This window comes from Arachis ipaensis, chromosome B6 (genome assembly GCF_059453495.1).
Source record: "Arachis ipaensis isolate K30076 ecotype BB chromosome B6, ASM5945349v1, whole genome shotgun sequence".
NCBI lineage: Eukaryota > Viridiplantae > Streptophyta > Magnoliopsida > Fabales > Fabaceae > Arachis > Arachis ipaensis.
Window position 1 is genome coordinate 117,187,976 of NC_142441.1, and position 19,597 is coordinate 117,207,572.

Below are 19,597 nucleotides of genomic sequence, written 5' to 3' on the forward strand. Positions count from 1 at the left end.
ATGAAGAAGAAGAAGAAAATATGGAAGAGAGGAGGGATGTGTTTCGGCCAAGAAGGGGAAGAGAGGGTTGTGTTGTGTGAAAATGAGGAAGAATGGAGGGCTATATATAGGGAAGGGAGGGGGGTAAGGTTCGGCCATAAGGGTGGGTTTTGGGTGGGAAATTGATTTTGCATTTTGAAGGTAGGTGGGGTTTATGAGGTAGGTTTATGGGGAAGAGTGGATGGATGTGAGTGGTGAAGTGGTGATAGGGAAGAGAGATTGAGGTGATTGGTGAAGAGTTTTGGGGAAGAGTGTTTATGGGATTGTGTGAAAGAGGGATGAGAAGAAGTGAGTGGAGGTAGGTGGGGATCCTGTGGGGTCCACAGATCCTGAGGTGATCCTGTGGGGTCCACAGATCCTGAGGTGTTCAAGGATTTACAACCTTGCACCAAATTAGGCATGCAAAATGCCCTTACACACAACTCTGGGCGTTCAGCGCCAGATTGGTGCTTGTTCTGGGCGTTGAACGCCCATTTGTTGCCCATTTCTGGCGTTGAACGCCAGAACCATGCTTGTTCTGGGCGTTCAGTGCCAGCTCTTCTCCAGGGTACAATTCTGGCATTCAAACGTCCAGATGCTGCCCATTTTGGGCGTTCAGCGCCAGAACCATGCTCTGTTCTGGCGTTGAACGCCAGCCAGATGCTTCTTACTGGCGTTTAAACGCCAGTGAGATCCTCCTCCAGGGTGTGATTTTTCTTCTGCTGTTTTTGATTCCGTTTTCAATTTTTATATTTATTTTGTGACTCCACATGATCATGAACCTAATAAAACATGAAAGAACAATAAAATTAGATAAATAAAAATTGGGTTGCCTCCCAACAAGCGCTTCTTTAATGTCAATAGCTTGACAGTGGGCTCTCATGGAGCCTCACAGATGTTCAGAGCATTGTTGAGACTTCCCAACACCAAACTTAGAGTTTGGATATGGGAGTTCAACACCAAACTTAGAGTTTGGTTGTGGCCTCCCAACACCAAACTTAGAGTTTGACTGTGGGGGCTCTGGTTGACTCTGTTTTGAGAGAAGCTTTTTATGCTTCCTCTCCATGTTTACAGAAGGATGACCTCGAGTTTTAAACACAAGGGAGTCCTCATTCAATTGAAGGACTAGTTCACCTCTGTCAACATCAATCACAGCTCTTGCTGTGGCTAGGAAGGGTCTTCCAAGGATGATGGATTCATCCTCATCCTTCCCAGTATCTAGGACTATGAAATCAGCAGGGATGTAAAGGCCTTCAACCTTTACTAACACGTCCTCTACTTGTCCATAAGCCTGTTTTCTTGAATTGTCTGCCATCTCTAATGATATTTTAGTAGCTTGCACCCATAGATTCCCAGTTTCTCTATTACAGAGAGGGGCATGAGGTTTATCCCTGAACCAAGGTCATACAGAGTCTTCTCAAAGGTCATGGTGCCTATGGTACAAGGTATTAAGAACTTTCCAGGATCCTGTTTCTTCAGAGGCAATGTCAGTTGATCCAGATCACTCAGTTCATTAGTGAACAAGGGAGGTTCATCTTCCCAAGTCTCAATACCAAATAATTTGGCATTCACCTTCATGATTGCACCAAGGAACTTGGCAACTTGCTCTTCAGTAACATCCTCATTCTCTTCAGAAGAGGAGTACTCATCAGAGCTCATGAATGGTGTAAGGAGGTTCAATGGAATCTCTATGGTCTCTAGATGAGTCTTAGATTCCTTTGGTTCCTCAGAGGGAAACTCCTTATTGATCACTGGACGTCCCAGGAGGTCTTCCTCCTTGGGATTCACGTCCTTCCCTTCTTCCTTGGGTTTGGCCATGATGGTTATATCAATGGCCTTGTACTCTCCTTTTGGATTTTTTTCTGTATTGCTTGGGAGAGTACTAGGAGGGATTTCAGTGATCCTTTTACTCAGCTGGCCCACTTGTGCCTCCAAATTTCTAATGGAGGATCTTGTTTCATTCATGAAACTCACAGTGGCCTTGGACATATCAGAGACTAAGTTTGCTAAATTAGAAGTATTTTGTTCAGAGTTCTCTGTCTGTTGCTGAGTGGATGATGGAAAAGGCTTGCTATTGCTAAACCTGTTTCTTCCACCATTATTAAAGCCTTGTTGAAGCTTTTGTTGATCCTTCCATGAGAGATTTGGGTGATTTCTCCATGAGGGGTTATAGGTGTTTCCATAAGGTTCACCCATGTAATTCACCTCTGCAATTGCAGGATTCTCAGGATCATAAGCTTCTTCTTCAGAAGATGCCTCTTGAGTACTGTTGGATGCAGCTTGCATTCTATTCAGACTCTGAGAAATCATATTGACTTGCTGAGTCAATAGTTTGTTTTGAGCCAATATGGCATTCAGAGTATCAATTTCAAGAACTCCCTTCTTCTGAGGCGTCCCATTACTCACAGGATTCCTCTCAGAAGTGTACATGAACTGGTTATTAGCAACCATGTCAATGAGTTCTTGAGCTTCTGCAGGCATTTTCTTTAGGTGAATGGATCCACCTGCAGAAGTATCCAATGACATCTTAGCTAATTCAGACAGACCATCATAGAATATATCCAGGATGGTCCATTCTGAAAGCATGTCAGAAGGACACTTTTTGGTCAGTTCCTTGTATCTCTCCCAAGCTTCATAGAGGGATTCACCTTCTTTCTGTCTGAAGGTTTGAACATCCACTCTAAGCTTACTAAGCTTTTGAGGAGGAAAGAACTTGGCTAAGAAAGCCTTGACCAGCTTATCCCAAGAGTTCAGGCTATTCTTAGGTTGAGAGTCCAACCATATTCTAGCTCTGTCTCTTACAGCAAAAGGGAAAAGCATGAGTGATGAGCGGATATTTTATACGCTTTTTGGGGATAATTTCATATAGTTTAGAGTATGTTTTAGTTAGTTTTTAGTCTATTTCTAGTAGTTTTTAGGAAAAATTTATATTTCTGGACTTTACTATGAGTTGTGTGTTTTTTTGTAATTTCAGGTATTTTTCTGGCTGAAATTGAAGGAGCTGAGCAAAAATCTGATTCAGGCTGAAAAAGGACTGCTAATGCTGTTGGATTCTGACCTCCCTGCACTCAAATTGGATTTTCTGGAGCTACAGAACTCGAAATGGCATGCTTCCAATTGCATTGGAAATTAGACATCCAGGGCTTTCCAGAAATATATAATAGTCCATACTTTGCACAAGGATAGATGACATAAACTGGCGTTCAACGCCAGTTCTCTGCCCAATTCTGGCGTCCAGCGCCAGAAAAGGATAAAAAACTGGAGTTGAACGCCCAAACTGGCATAAAAACTGGCGTTCAACTCCACAAATGGCCTCTGCACGTGAATTGCTTAAAGTCTCAGCCCCAGCACACACCAAGTGGGCCCCAGCACACCAAGTGGGCCCCAGAAGTGGATCTCTGCATCATCCATCATAGTCCACTCATACTTTGTAACCCTAGGCTACTGGTTTAGTATTTAAACAACTTTTAGAGACTTATTTTGTATCTCATGACAATTCAGATCTACACTTTGTATTCCTTGACGGCATGAGTCTCTAAACCCCATTGTTGGGGGTGAGGAGCTCTGCTGTGTCTCAATGAATTAATGCAAGTATTTCTGTTTTCCATTCAAACACGCTTGTTCCTATCTAAGATGTTCATTCGCGCTTAACTGTGATGAAGGTGATGATCCGTGACATTCATCACCTTCCTCAAACCACGAACGTGTGATTGACAACCACCTCCGTTCTATATCCGATTGAATGAGTATCTCTTAGATTCCTTAATCAGAATCTCCGTGGTATAAGCTAGAACTGATGGCGGCATTCATGAGAATCCGGAAAGTCTAAACCTTGTCCGTGGTATTCCGAGTAGGATTCAATGATTGAATGACTGTGACGAGCTTCAAACTCCTGAAGGCTGGGCGTTAGTGACAGACGCAAAAGGATAGTAAATCCTATTCCAACCGGATCGAGAACCAACCGGTGATTAGCCGTGCTGTGACAGAGCGCGTGAGCGTAGTTTTCACTGGAAGGATGGAAGGTAGCCATTGACAACGGTGATCCACCAACACACAGCTTGCCATAGGAGGACGTGCGTGCGTGAATCAGAAGACAGAGGAAAGCAGAGATTCAGAGGACAAAGCATCTCCAAAACTCCAACATATTCTCCATTACTGCACAACAAGTAACTTTTAATTTATGCTCTACTGGTTACTCACAATTCAATTGATAAACATAATTGACTTCCTGACTAAGATTTACAAGATAACCATAGATTGCTTCAAACCAACAATCTCCGTGGGATTCGACCCTTACTCACGTAAGGTATTACTTGGACGACCCAGTGCACTTGCTGGTCATGCGTGCGAAATTGTAAGAGAATAACAATTTCGTGCACCAAGTTTTTGGCGCCGTTGCCGGGGATTGTTCGTGTTTGAACAACTGACGGATTATTTTGTTGCTTAGATTAGGAAAAATTTTTCTTTTTTTTTTGGTTTAGAGTCTTTTATTATTTATCCCTTGTTAAAATAATTTAAACTTATAGCTCAGTTATTTAGAACGTGGTGTTTATGTTCATGATAATTGGCTATCATATTTTTTAAAAACCTTTTTCAAAAATAATTTCTCTATTAAATCCTGTGCCAAACTTTAAGTTTGGTGTTTTCAAAAATAATCTTTCTTAAAATTTTTGAAGGTCCCATAACTCATTTGGCTAGAGCGTTAATCTGTGTTCTTGGTAATTGGGTTAGAATCTTTTATACTCTTTTCAAAACCTTCTTTTTCAAAAACATTTTTTTATTAAATCTTGTGCCAAACTTTAAGTTTGGTGTTTTCTTGTTGATTTCCCTTTGATTTTCGAAAATTTTGGTTTGGTTTTCTAAAAATTTTAAGTTTGGTGTTCTTTCTTCATGTTCTTGTGTTCTTGTGAGTCTTCAAAGTGTTCTTGAGTTTTCCTTGTGTCTTGATCTTAAAATTTTTAAGTTTGGTGTTCCTTGGTGTTTTCCCTCCAAATTTTTCGAAAACAAGGAGCATTAGATCTAAAAATTTTAAATCTTGTACTATCTTATTGTTTTTCTCTCTCCTCACTAAATTCAAAAAAAAAAAAATATCTTTTCAAAATATCCCTTCTAACTTCCTAACTTCTTATCTTTTCAAAATTTGTTTCAACTAACTAACTAACTCTTTGTTTGTTTCTTAACTTTTTCAAAACTACCTAACTAACTCTCCATCTCTCTAATTTTCGAAAATATCTTCCCTCTTTTTCAAAAATTTCTTTTTTTTATTTTATTAACTAATTAATTTTTTTTATATAAACGAAAAAAAAAAATTTTTCTTAACTTCAAAATTCAAATTCTTTTTAGTTATTTTATTTTATTTAAGTATTTACTTCTTATAAAATAAAATAAATAAAAAGGTAAATCAGTCCAAGTTATATCCATAGATCCATCATGGACATAAGTGGAAATGAACAGTCCAGGAGGACTCTGGGGTCATATTTTAACCCCTCTATTGCTTCATATGGGAGTAGCATCTGCATACCCTCCATTGGAGTCAGTAGCTTTGAGTTGAACCCTCAGCTCATTATCATGGTGCAGCAAAGTTGCCAGTATTCCGGTCTTCCACAGGAAGAACCTACAGAGTTTCTGGCACAATTTTTACAAATTGCTGACACAGTACATGATAAGGAAATAGATCAGGATGTCTACAGACTATTACTGTTTCCATTTGCTGTAAAAGATCAAGCCAAGAGGTGGTTAAATAACCAACCTAAGGCCAGCATAAGAACATGGAAACAGCGGACAGAAAAATTCCTGAATCAATATTTCCCTCCAAAAGGATGACACAGCTAAGGCTGGACATCCAAGGCTTTAAACAAGGAGATAATGAATCTCTTTATGATGCCTGGGAGAGATACAGAGAGATGCTACGAAAATGCCCCTCTGAAATGTTTTCAGAGTGGGTTCAGTTAGACATCTTCTACTATGGGCTTGCAGAAGGAGCTCAGATGTCTTTAGATTACTCAGCTGGTGGATCTATCCATATGAGAAAGACCATTGAAGAAGCTCAAGAGCTCATTGATACAGTTGCCAGGAATCAGCATCTGTATCTAAGCAGCAACCCTTCCATGAATGAAGAGGTTAAAACAGTAACTGCTGAATTCAGTACTGTAAAACAAGCTGCTGAATTCAATCAGCAATTAGATTTTCTAACAAAGCAGCTAGCTGAATTCAAAGACAGGTTACAGGAGACAAGGATAGCTAATATACATATGGACGAACAGTTTAAGCAAACAAAGCAGCAGCTATCAAAGCAAATAGCAGAAGAATGCCAAGCAGTTCAATTAAGAAGTGGGAAAACATTAAATACCCCACCTCAAGGCATCAAAAATTCAAGAAATGAGCGACCCACCAAAGATTCCCCTGAGGACAGTAAGAGCCCAGGAAAAAATAATTCTGGCACTAAAACGCCAGAAAAGGGGTGGAAGGTTGGCGCTGAACGCCCAGACCATGCCCAAAACTGGCGTTCAGCGCCAGAAACAAGGCAGGATTGGCGTTCAACGCCAGAAATGGGCAAGAATCTGGCGTTGAACGCCCAAATGGGGCATAATCCAACGTTGAACGCCCAAAATGGGCACATTTCTGGCGTTCAGGCGCCAGGAACAGACAGTGAGTTGGCGTCTAACGTCACTCCAGCTTCTGACTCTGGTACTCAATTGCCAGTGAGGGATCAGACACACACAAGTGCTAATAACAACCCCTCTAAAAAGGCTTCTTTAACCACTAAGGTTGAGAAATATAAAGCCAAGATACCTTATCCTCAAAAACTCCGGAAAGAGGAGCAGGATAAGTAATTTGCTCGCTTTGCAGATTATCTAAGGACTCTTGAAATAAAGATTCCATTTGCAGAGGCACTTGAGCAAATACCTTCTTATGCCAAGTTCATGAAAGAGATCTTGAGTCATAAAAAGGAGTGGAGAGAAACAGAAAGAGTTCTCCTCACTGAAGAATGCAGTGCAGTCATTCTGAAAAGCTTTCCTGAAAAGCTTAAAGACCCTGGGAGTTTTCTGATACCATGCATATTAGAAGGTGATTGCACCAAGACAGCTTTATGCGATCTTGGGGCAAGCATCAACCTGATACCTGCATCCACTATCAGAAAGCTTGGCTTAACTGAAGAAGTTAAACCAACCCGGATATGTCTCCAACTTGCTAATGGTTCCACTAAATACCCATCAGGCGTGATTGAGGACATGATTGTCAGAGTTGGGCCATTCGCCTTTCCCACTGACTTTGTTGTGCTGGAAATGGAGGAGCACAAGAGTGCTACTCTCATTCTAGGAAGACCCTTCCTAGCAACTGGACGATCCCTCATTGACGTCCAACAGGGGGAAATAACCCTGAGAGTCAACGATGACGAGTTCAAGTTGAACGCTGTCAAAGCCATGCAGCATCCAGACACATCAACAGACTGCATGAAAGTTGACCTTATTGACTCTTTGGTAGAAGAGATCAACATGGCTGAGAGTCTCGAATCAGAGTTGGAAGACATCTTTAAAGATGTTCAGCCTGATTTGTAGGAATCAGGGGACATGAAAGAGCCTCTGAACTTTCTTCTGAAAGAGGAAAAACCTCCTAAACCAGAGCTCAAGCCACTGCCACCATCCTTGAAATATGCATTTCTAGGAGAAGGTGACACCTTTCCAGTGATCATAAGCTCTGCTTTAAATTCACAGGAAGAGGAAGCACTTATTCAAGTGCTAAGGACACACAAGACAGCTCTTGGGTGGTCCATAGGTGACCTTAAGGGCATAAGCCCAGCTAGATGCATGCATAAAATCCTATTGGAGGATAATGCCAAACCAGTGGTTCAACCACAGAGGCGGCTAAATCCAGCCATGAAGGAAGTGGTGCAGAAAGAGGTCACCAAATTACTAGAGGCTGGGATTATTTATCCCATTTCTGATAGCCCCTGGGTGAGCCCTGTTCAAGTCGTCCCAAAAAAGGGAGGCATGACAGTGATTCATAATGAAAAAAAATGAACTGGTTCCTACAAGAACAGTTACAGGGTGGCGCATGTGTATTGACTACAGAAGGCTCAATACAGCCACCAGAAAGGATCATTTTCCTTTACCATTCATAGACCAGATGCTAGAGAGACTAGCAGGTCATGATTATTACTGCTTTTTGGATGGCTATTCAGGCTATAACCAGATTGTAGTGGATCCCCAGGATCAAGAGAAAACAGCATTCACATGTCCATCTGGAGTGTTTGCTTATAGAAGGATGCCATTTGGGCTATGTAATGCGCCTGCAACCTTCCAGAGATGCATGCTCTCTATTTTCTCTGACATGGTGGAAAAATTTCTGGAAGTCTTCATGGATGACTTCTTAGTATATGGAGACTCATTCAGCTCCTGTCTTGATCACCTGAAACTTGTTCTGAAAAGATGCAAAGAAACCAACCTAGTTTTAAACTGGGAAAAGTGTCACTTCATGGTGACTGAAGGAATTGTTCTTGGGCATAAAATCTCAAACAAGGGAATAGAGGTGGATCAAGCAAAAATAGAGGTAATTGAAAAATTACCACCACCTGCCAATGTTAAGGCAATCAGAAGCTTTCTGGGGCATGCAGGATTCTATAGGAGGTTTATAAAGGATTTTTCAAAAATCGCAAAACCTCTAAGCAACCTGCTAGCTGCTGACACGCCATTTGTGTTTGACACAGCATGCCTGCAGGCGTTTGAAACGCTGAAAGCTAAGCTGGTCACAGCACCAGTCATTTCTGCACCAGACTGGACATTGCCATTTGAGTTAATGTGTGATGCCAGTGATCATGCCATTGGTGCAGTATTGGGACAGAGGCATGACAAGCTTCTGCATGTCATTTATTATGCCAGTCGCGTTCTAAATGATGCCCAGAAAAATTACACAACCACAGAAAAAGAACTACTTGCAGTGGTTTACGCCATTGACAAGTTCAGATCATACTTAGTAGGATCAAAAGTGATTGTGTATACTGACCATGCTGCTCTCAAATATCTACTCACAAAGCAGGATTCAAAACCCAGGCTCATCAGATGGGTATTGCTTCTGCAAGAGTTTGATATAGAAATAAGAGACAGAAAAGGGACAGAGAACCAAGTAGCTGATCATCTGTCCCGGATAGAGCCAGTGGAAGGGACGTCCCTCCCCTTCCTTGAGATCTCTGAGACGTTCCCTGATGAGCATCTATTTGCCATTCAGGAAGCACCATGGTTTGCCGATATTGCAAACTATAAAGCTGCAAGGTTCATACCCAAGGAGTACAATAGAATACAAAAAAAGAAACTAATTACTGATGCAAAGTACTACTTGTGGGATGAGGCCTATCTCTTTAAGAGATGTGCAGACGGAATTATCCGTAGGTGTGTCCCCAGAGAGGAAGCACAGAGAATCCTATGGCATTGCCATGGATCTCAATTTGGAGGCCATTTCGGAGGTGAGCGAACAGCCACCAAGGTTCTCCAATGTGGCTTCTATTGGCCCACACTCTATAAAGATTCCCGAGAGTTTGTACGTAATTGTGACAGTTGCCAAAGAGCTGGTAATCTGCCTCATGGTTACGCCATGCCTCAACAAGGAATCTTGGAAATAGAGTTGTTTGATGTATGGGGAATTGACTTCATGGGACCTTTCCCACCATCATACTCAAACACTTATATTCTGGTGGCAGTTGACTATGTATCAAAATGGGTTGAGGCTATTGCCACACCCACCAATGATACTAAAACAGTGCTGAAGTTCCTCCAGAAACATATCTTTAGCAGGTTTGGTGTCCCTAGAGTGTTAATCAGTGATGGGGGCATTCACTTCTGCAATAAACAGCTTTACTCTGCCATGGTTCGGTATGGAATTCGCCACAAAGTGGCCACTCCATATCATCCACAAACCAACGGGCAAGCTGAAGTCTCTAACAGAGAATTAAAGAGAATCCTGGAACGGACAGTAAATACCCGTAGAAAGGATTGGGCAAGGAGCTTGGATGATGCTCTGTGGGCTTACAGAACAGCATTCAAGACCCCTATAGGGACCTCTCCATACCAACTCGTGTATGGTAAGGCATGCCACTTGCCCGTGGAACTGGAACATAAGGCCTACTGGGCAACCAGATTCCTAAACTTAGATGCCAAATTAGCAGGAGAAAAACGATTGCTCCAGCTAAATGAGCTAGAGGAATTCAGATTCACAGCTTTCGAAAATGCCAAGCTTTATAAAGAAAAATAAAAAAAATGGCATGACAGAAAGCTGTCATCTAGAATCTTTGAACCAGGACAAAAGGTCCTGTTGTTTAACTCTAGACTCAGGCTATTCCCCGGGAAACTGAAATCCCGGTGGAGGGGACCATACGTGATTACAAGTGTGTCACCATATGGTTATGTGGAGCTTCAAGATATTGATTCTGATAAGAAGTTCATTGTCAATGGACAGAGAATCAAGCATTATCTTGAAGGCAACACTGAGCAAGAATGCTCAAAGCTGAAGCTAGATTAAAAGCTCAGCAAGGTCCAGCTAAAGACAATAAAGAAGCGCTTGCTGGGAGGCAACCCAGCCATGGGGCAACAATCCTCTAAGCATTTTGCCCTATTTCTATCTTTATTTTTTATATAGAGTTCATTGACAACAAAGTAAATAATCATTTACAGAAGACCTCGGCACACAAAACAGAGTAAAAGAGCGCAATGGCAAGAAAACGCCAGTAAAGGGGCATTTTGGGCGTTCAGCGCCCAAAATGGGCATCCACTGGGCGCTGAACGCCAGTAATGGCAGCATTTGGGCGTTCAACGCCAGAAATGGCCACCCACTGGGTGTTGAACGCCAGGAATGGCAGCAACTGGGCGCTGAACGCCCAGGAGATCAGCATTTGGGCGCTGAACGCCCAAAACAGGCAGCGTTTGGGCGTTCAAACGCCAGGAGGACAGGGAGGAGCCAAATCCAGTAATCCCACACGTATTTCCATTTTAATTTCAAATTTTATGCTTCAATGCATGATTTTTACATGAACATATCAAGAACCCTGGTTTCTAAAATCCCTAATTTCTAAAAATCCATCTTTCTAAATTCAATCCAACTCTTTTCAAAATCTTTTCTGAAAACAAATCTATCTTTTTCACTCAAAAATCTTTTCAACTAATCCATATCTTTTTCAAATATCCATATTATCTTTTTCAAAATTTAGACTTATCTTTTTCAAAAATCTATCATATCTTTTCAAAATCAAACTATATCTTCTATCTTATCTTTTTCACTCTAAAATCTTTTCAATATCTTTTTCATATTATCTTTTTCAAAAACCCAGATTTATCTTTTTCAAAAATCTTTCCTATCTTTTCAAAATCAAACTATATCTTCTATCTTATCTTTTTCAACTCAATCTTTTTATCTTATCTCTTCCAATTTTTCAAAAATCCACCCCCCACCCCTTTAAATTGGGTTCGGCCTCCCCCCTCCTCCATCAACAAGTGCACCTCGATCTCTTTCTATCCCTCTCCTTTCTTTTCTTTTGCTTGAGGACAAGCAAACCTCTAAGTTTGGTGTGTTTATCTGAGATCACTAAGATCATGGCTCCCAAAGGAAAACAATCCACTCCAAGAGGCAAGAAAGAGAGCGTTCCAAAACCACTTTGGAATCAAGGGAAGTTCTTATCTAAAGAACATTCAGACCATTATCTTAAAGTAATGGGTCTGAGATCAGTGATCCCGGAAGTGAGATTCGATCTGAAAGAAGATGAATATCCGGAGATCCAGGAGCAAATTCGAATCAGGAACTGGGAAGTCCTAGCTAATCCTGAAACGAAAGTAGGAAGGAACATGGTCCAGGAGTTCTATGCTAATATGTGGCAGACTGACAAGCAAAGACTATCTGGAACAGCCTGCTACGAATTTCGGACCATGGTCAGGGGAAAAATTGTTCATACCACCCCTGACAAGATCAGAGAGATACTAAAGCTACCTCAGCTAAAAGATGATCCAGACTCCTTCAACAGGAGGATGATGAGAGCAGACATTGGCCTGGATAAGATTCTAGAGGACATCTGTATCCCTGGAGCCAGGTGGACCACCAACACAAAGGGCGTCCCAAATCAACTCAAGAGGGAGGATCTCAAACCAGTTGCCAGAGGATGGCTGGACTTCATTGGGCGTTCTCTGTTGCCCACCAGCAACCGTTCTGAAGTCACAGTTAAAAGAGCAGTGATGATTCATTGCATCATGATGGGAAAGGAAGTGGAGGTTCATCAGCTGATTTCAACAGAGCTCTATAAGATTGCTAACAAAAATTCAAGAGAGGCCAGGTTGGCTTATCCAAGCATGATTTCTCTGCTCTGCAAGGATGCTGGAGTCAAGATGGGAATAACTGAATATATCCTAATTGAAAAGTCAATCACCAAAGCATCAATGGAGAGACAACAAGCACAGGAGGAACATATCAAGAAGAGAGCACAGGAATTCCTCCCAGAGATTCCTCAAGCGGAATATTGGGAATATCTTGAGACGTCTGTCACCAAGATACAGGAAGCTATGGAGCAAATAATAAAACAACAGAAGGAACACAGTCAAATGCTGACCCATATGCTTAAAGAACAAGAGGAGCAGGGACGTGACTTAAGGGAACTGAAGCGCCAAAAATCTTCTATGATACCAAGCCTCCCAAGGATCAGAGGAACTCCCATACCCCCAGAATAAAGGTTGTTAATTTCCAATTTCTGCCTTAACTCTGTGACAGTGTCCTTATAAAAGTGCCTTAGAAGTCATATAGTAGTAATTAGTATCTATTTTGATTTTATCTCCAATTAAGCTAGAGTTTATTTTTCTCATCATCATTAAACATGAATAAAATAGTAGATCTTTTGAATAAGAAGCAATAAAATTTCGAGTTTAAATAAAACAAATTCTAATTGGTTAATTGTGGTGGCAATGCTTTCTGTCTTCTGAATGAATGCTTGAACAGTGCATATGTCTTTTGAATTTGTTGTTTAAGACTGTTAAATATGTTGGCTCTTGAAAGAATAATGAACATGAGACATGTTATTGATAATCTAAAAAATCATAAAAATGATTCTTGAAGCAAGAAAAAGCAGCAAGGAACAAAGCTTGCAGGAAAAAAAAAAAGCAGAAAAAGCCAATAACCCTTAAAAACCAAAAGGCAAGGGCAATTAAAAAGGATCCCAAGGCTTTGAGCATCAGTGGATAGGAGGGCCTAAAGGACTGAAATCCTGGTCTAAGCGGCTAAACCAAGCTGTCCCTAACCATGTGCTTGTGGCGTGCAGGTGTCAAGTGAAAACTTGAGACTGAGCGGTTAAAGTCAAGGTCCAAAGCAAAAAGAAGAGTGTGCTTAAGAACTCTGGACACCTCTAATTGGGGACTTTAGCAAAGCTGAGTCACAATCTGAAAAGGTTCACCCAGTTATGTGTCTGTGGCATTTATGTATCCGGTAGTAATACTGGAAAACAAAGTGCTTAGGGCCACGGCCAAGACTCATAAAGAAGCTGTGTTCAAGAATCATCACACTGAACTAAGAGAATCAATAACACTATCTGAATTATGAGTTCCTATAGATGCCAATCACTCTGAGCTTCAATGGATAAAGTGAGATGCCAAAACTGTTCAGAAGCAAAAAGCTACTAGTCCCGCTCATCTAATTAGAATCTGAGCTTCAATCAAAACTCTGAGATATTATTGCTTCTCAACCTATTAGTCTTCTATTTTATTTGTCTAGTTGCTTGAGGACAAGCAACAGTTTAAGTTTGGTGTTGTGATGAGCGGATATTTTATACGCTTTTTGGGGATAATTTCATATAGTTTAGAGTATGTTTTAGTTAGTTTTTAGTCTATTTCTAGTAGTTTTTAGGAAAAATTTATATTTCTGGACTTTACTATGAGTTGTGTGTTTTTCTGTAATTTCAGGTATTTTTCTGGCTAAAATTGAAGGAGCTGAGCAAAAATCTGATTCAGGCTAAAAAAGGACTGCTAATGCTGTTGGATTCTGACCTCCCTGTACTCAAATTGGATTTTCTGGAGCTACAGAACTCGAAATGGCATGCTTCCAATTGCATTGGAAAGTAGACATCCAGGGCTTTCCAGAAATATATAATAGTTCATACTTTGCACAAGGATAGACGACGTAAACTGGCGTTCAACGCCAGTTCTCTGCCCAATTCTGGCGTCCAGCGCCAGAAAAGGATCAAAAACTGGAGTTGAACGCCCAAACTGGCATAAAAACTGGCGTTCAACTCCACAAATGGCCTCTGCACGTGAATTGCTTAAAGTCTCAGCCCCAGCATACACCAAGTGGGCCCCAGCACACCAAGTGGGCCCCAGAAGTGGATCTCTGCATCATCCATCATAGTCCACTCATACTTTGTAACCCTAGGCTACTGGTTTAGTATTTAAACAACTTTTAGAGACTTATTTTGTATCTCATGACAATTCAGATCTACACTTTGTATTCTCTGACGGCATGAGTCTCTAAACCCCATTGTTGTGGGTGAGGAGCTCTGCTGTGTCTCAATGAATTAATGCAAGTATTTCTGTTTTCCATTCAAACACGCTTGTTCCTATCTAAGATGTTCATTCGCGCTTAACTGTGATGAAGGTGATGATCCGTGACATTCATCACCTTCCTCAAACCACGAACGTGTGATTGACAACCACCTCCGTTCTATATCCGATTGAATGAGTATCTCTTAGATTCCTTAATCAGAATCTCCGTGGTATAAGCTAGAACTGATGGCGGCATTCATGAGAATCCGGAAAGTCTAAACCTTGTCCGTGGTATTCCGAGTAGGATTCAATGATTGAATGACTGTGACGAGCTTCAAACTCCTGAAGGCTGGGCGTTAGTGACAGACGCAAAAGGATAGTAAATCCTATTCCAACCGGATCGAGAACCAACCGGTGATTAGCCGTGCTGTGACAGAGCGCGTGAGCGTAGTTTTCACTGGAAGGATGGAAGGTAGCCATTGACAACGGTGATCCACCAACACACAGCTTGCCATAGGAGGACGTGCGTGCGTGAATCAGAAGACAGAGGAAAGCAGAGATTCAGAGGACAAAGCATCTCCAAAACTCCAACATATTCTCCATTACTGCACAACAAGTAACTTTTAATTTATGCTCTACTGGTTACTCACAATTCAATTGATAAACATAATTGACTTCCTGACTAAGATTTACAAGATAACCATAGATTGCTTCAAACCAACAATCTCCGTGGGATTCGACCCTTACTCACGTAAGGTATTACTTGGACGACCCAGTGCACTTGCTGGTCATGCGTGCGAAATTGTAAGAGAATAACAATTTTGTGCACCAATGAGCCTGTAGACTTCAGGATCTACTCCATTAGTCTTAACAGTATCACAGATCTGCAAAAATTCAGTTAAGAACTGAAAAGGATCTTCAAATGGAAGTCCATGGAACTTGCAGTTCTGCTGCATCAGAGAAACTAATTGAGGTTTCAGCTCAAAATTGTTTGCTCCAATGGCAGGAATGGAGATGCTTCTTCCATGTAAATTGGAATTAGGTGCAGTAAAGTCACCAAGCATCCTCCTTGCATTATTATTATTTTCGGCTGCCATTTCCTCTTCCTGTTCGAAAATTTCTGAAAGGTGCTTGCTGGATTGTTGTAATTTAGCTTCTCTTAGTTTCCTCTTCAGAGTCCTTTTAGGTTCTGGATCTGCTTCAACAAGAATGTTCTTGTCCTTGCTCCTGCTCATATGAAAAAGGAGGGAACAGAAAAATAATAATAGGGATCCTTTTTTACCCAGGTATAGAGGTTCCCTTATGTGAGTAGAAGGAAAGAAGAAGAGAAAATCTGAACTCAGAGAAAGAGAGAGAGAATTTTCGAAAATTATTTTTGAAAAAGGTTAGTAATTTTCGAAATTTAGGAATAAAATTAAAATAAAAAATTAAAATAATTAGTTAATTAAAAAGAATTTTTGAAAAAGAGGGAGATATTTTCGAAAATTAGAGAGAGAGGGTTAGTTATGTAGTTTTGAAAAAGATAAGAAACAAACAAAAAGTTAGTTAGTTAGTTGAAACAAATTTGAAAATCAATTTTGAAAAGATAAGAAGTTAAGAAGTTAGAAAAGATATTTTGAAATCAAATTTTTGAAAAAGATAAGATAAGAAGATATTTTTGAAAAGATATGATTGAAATTGTTTTGAAAAAGATTTGATTTTTTTTTAAAATCACAATTAATGACTTGATTCACAAGAAATCACAAGATATGATTCTAGAACTTAAAGTTTGAATCTTTCTTAACAAGTAACAAACTTGAAATTTTTGAATCAAAACATTAATTGATGATGATATTTTCGAAAATTATGAGATAAAATTAAGAAAAATGAAAAAGATTTGATTTTTGAAAAAGATTTTGAAAAAGATAAAATTTTTAAATTGAAAATTTGATTTGACTCATAAGAAACAACTAAATTTTAAAAAGTTTTGAAAAAGTCAATCCAAATTTTCGAAATTTTAAGAGAGAAAAAGGGAAAGATAATTTTTTTGAATTTTGAATTTTCAATGATGAGAGGGAAAAACATGAAAATGATGCAATGCATGAAAATTTTGGATCAAAACAATGAATGCATGCAAGAATGCTATGAATGTCAACATGAACACCAAGAACATTATGAAGATCAAGATGAACATCAAGAACTTATTTTTGAAAATTTTATATGCAAAGAAAACATGCAAGACACCAAACTTAGAAATCTTTCATGTTCAGACACTATGAATGCAAAAATGCATATGAAAAACAACAAAAGATACAAAACAGGAAAACATCAAGATCAAACAAGAAGACTTACCAAGAACAACTTGAAGATCATGATGAATGCAATGCATGAATGCAATTTTCGAAAAATGCAAGATGAGTATGCAATTGACACCAAACTTAAAAATTTGGCTCAAGACTCAAACAATAAACACAAAATATTTTTGATTTTTATGATTTTATGATTTTTTTGGATTTTTTTTTCGAAAATTTGAAAAATAAAAATAAGGATTCCAAAATTTTTAATATGAATTCCAGGAATCTTGCATTCTTATTCTAAAGCTCCAATCTGAGGGTTAGGCATGGCTTAATAGCCAGCCAAGCTTTAGTATGTAACTTAGACATGCCACGACTGACATCCCAATTGACTTGCCTCTATGCTGATGGTTGGAAGTCCCTATCCAAAAGAATTAGACATGGCTTTACAGCCAGCCAGGCTTCAACATGCTTCATGAAACTCTAGAATTCATTCTTAAAAATTCTGAAGAAAAATATATTTTTGAAAACATTTATTTTAAAAATTTTTCGAAAACAAAGGAGAAATTTTTGAAAGATTTTTGAAAAAATTTTGAAAACTTTTTGAAAATAAAATAAGAAGAAAATTACCCAATCTGAGCAACAAGATGAACCGTCAGTTGTCCAAACTCGAACAATCCCCGGCAACGGCGCCAAAAACTTGGTGCACGAAATTGTGATCTCAGGCAATGGCGTCAAAAACTCTGTACGCACGTCTTAATAAATTGTTTTTTTCATTCACAACTTCGATACAACTAACCAGCAAGTGCACTGGGTCGTCCACGTAATAAACCTTACGTGAGTAAGGGTCGATCCCACGGAGATTGTCGGCTTGAAGCAAGCTATGGTCACCTTGTAAATCTCAGTCAGGCGGATATCAAATAGTTATGGAGTTTTCAAAAATACTAATAAATAAACAGAAAATAAAGATAGAGATACTTATGTATATCATTGGTGAGAATTTCAGATAAGTGTATGGAGATGCGTTCGTCCCTCTGAACCTCTGCTTTCCTGCTGTCTTCATCCAATCAATCTTACTCCTTTCCATGGCTGGCTTTATGTAAGGACATCACTGTTGTCAATGGCTACTTTTTATCCTCTCTGGAAAATGGTCCGATGCGCTGTCACTGCATGGCTAATCGTCTGGAGGCATCACCCTTATCAATGGCTGCATCCCATCCTCTTGTGAAAATGGTCCAAATGCTCTGTCATAGCACGGCTAATCATCTGAGGTTCTCGATCATACTGGAATAGGATTCACCCTCCTTTTGCGTCTGTCACTACGCCCAGCACTCGCGAGTTTGAAGTTCGTCACAGTCATTCAATCCCAAAATCCTACTCAGAATACCACAGACAAGGTTTAGACTTTCCAGATTCTCATGAATGTCGCCATCAATCTAGCTTACACCACGAAGACTCTGATTAAGATATCCAAGAGATACTCATTCAATCGAAGGTAGAACGGAAGTGGTTGTCAGGCACGCGTTCATAGGGAATGATGATGATTGTCACATTCATCACATTCAGGTTGAAGTGCGAATGAATATCTTAGAAGCGGAATAAATTGAATTGAATAGAGAAACAGTAGTACTTTGCATTAATTCATGAGGAACAGCAGAGCTCCACACCTTAATCTATGGAGTGCAGAAACTCTACCGTTTGAAAATACATAAGTGAACATAGGGTAAGCATGGCCGAGTGGCCAGCCTCCCATGGAGGTCTAGAGATCTCAAAATGATCAAAAGATGTTCAAAGATGTCAAATACAATAGTAAAAATTCCTATTTATACTAAACTAGTTACTAGGGTTTACAGAAGTAAGTAATTGATGCATAAATCCACTTCCGGGGCCCACTTAGTGTGTGCTTGGGCTGAGCTTGAATGTTACACATGCAGAGGCTCTTTCTGGAGTTGAACGCCAGGTTGTAACGTATTTCTGGCGTTCAACTCTGGCTTGTGACGTGTTTCTGGCGTTTAACTCCAGACAGCAGCGTAGAACTGGCGTTCAACGCCCTTTTACATCGTCTAAACTCGGCCAAAGTATGGACTATTATATATTGCTGGAAAGCCCTGGATGTCTACTTTCCAACGCAATTGGAAGCGCGCCAGTTTGAGTTCTGCAGCTCCAGAAAATTCACTTTGAGTGCAGGGAGGTCAGAATCCAACAGCATCAGCAGTCATTTTTCAACCTCTGAATCTGATTTTTGCTCAAGTCCCTCAATTTTATCCAGAAAATACCTGAAATTACAGAAAAACACACAAACTCATAGTAAAGTCCAGAAATGTGAATTTAACATAAAAACTAATAAAAACATCCCTAAAAGTAACTAGATTTTACTAAAAACATACTAAAAACAATGCCAAAAAGCGTATAAATTATCCGCTCATCAGACCCTAACCCATATCCACCCCAACCTCCACTGGATGACAACACCATTGGTGTTATTCACCAAGGGCAAACAGAGCTTCATACCACACTTGCCTCTATCACTAGTCTCACATCTACTCTTCAAGCACTTATATCCCGCATGGACCAACCCTCTACCTCCAATATTCAACCCTCAAGTTTTAGTGCGCTTCCTTTTCAACCACATAATAATCTTCCCATCCCATCACCACCCTCCATGGAAGAGCACCCACATCCACCAATCAAAGAGCAAGATGACCCCAGCTATGCTATTGATAAGGATAAGGAACAAGAGAAAAGGGATCATCTTCGCGAATTCATACTTCATAAGAAGCTAGAGGAGGCCCTACAGGTGGAGGTAGT

The 19,597-nt window shown here is 40.1% G+C and overlaps 1 non-coding gene across 1 annotated transcript; it reads left to right on the top strand.

The window, feature by feature from the left end:
* The first annotated feature begins 2,598 nt into the window (after window positions 1–2,598).
* Window positions 2,599–2,706, top strand: LOC148562433 (small nucleolar RNA R71). Its single transcript, XR_015886543.1, has one exon. It is a non-coding gene; the product is annotated as a small nucleolar RNA R71 (small nucleolar RNA).
* Window positions 2,707–19,597: the final 16,891 nt, after the last annotated feature.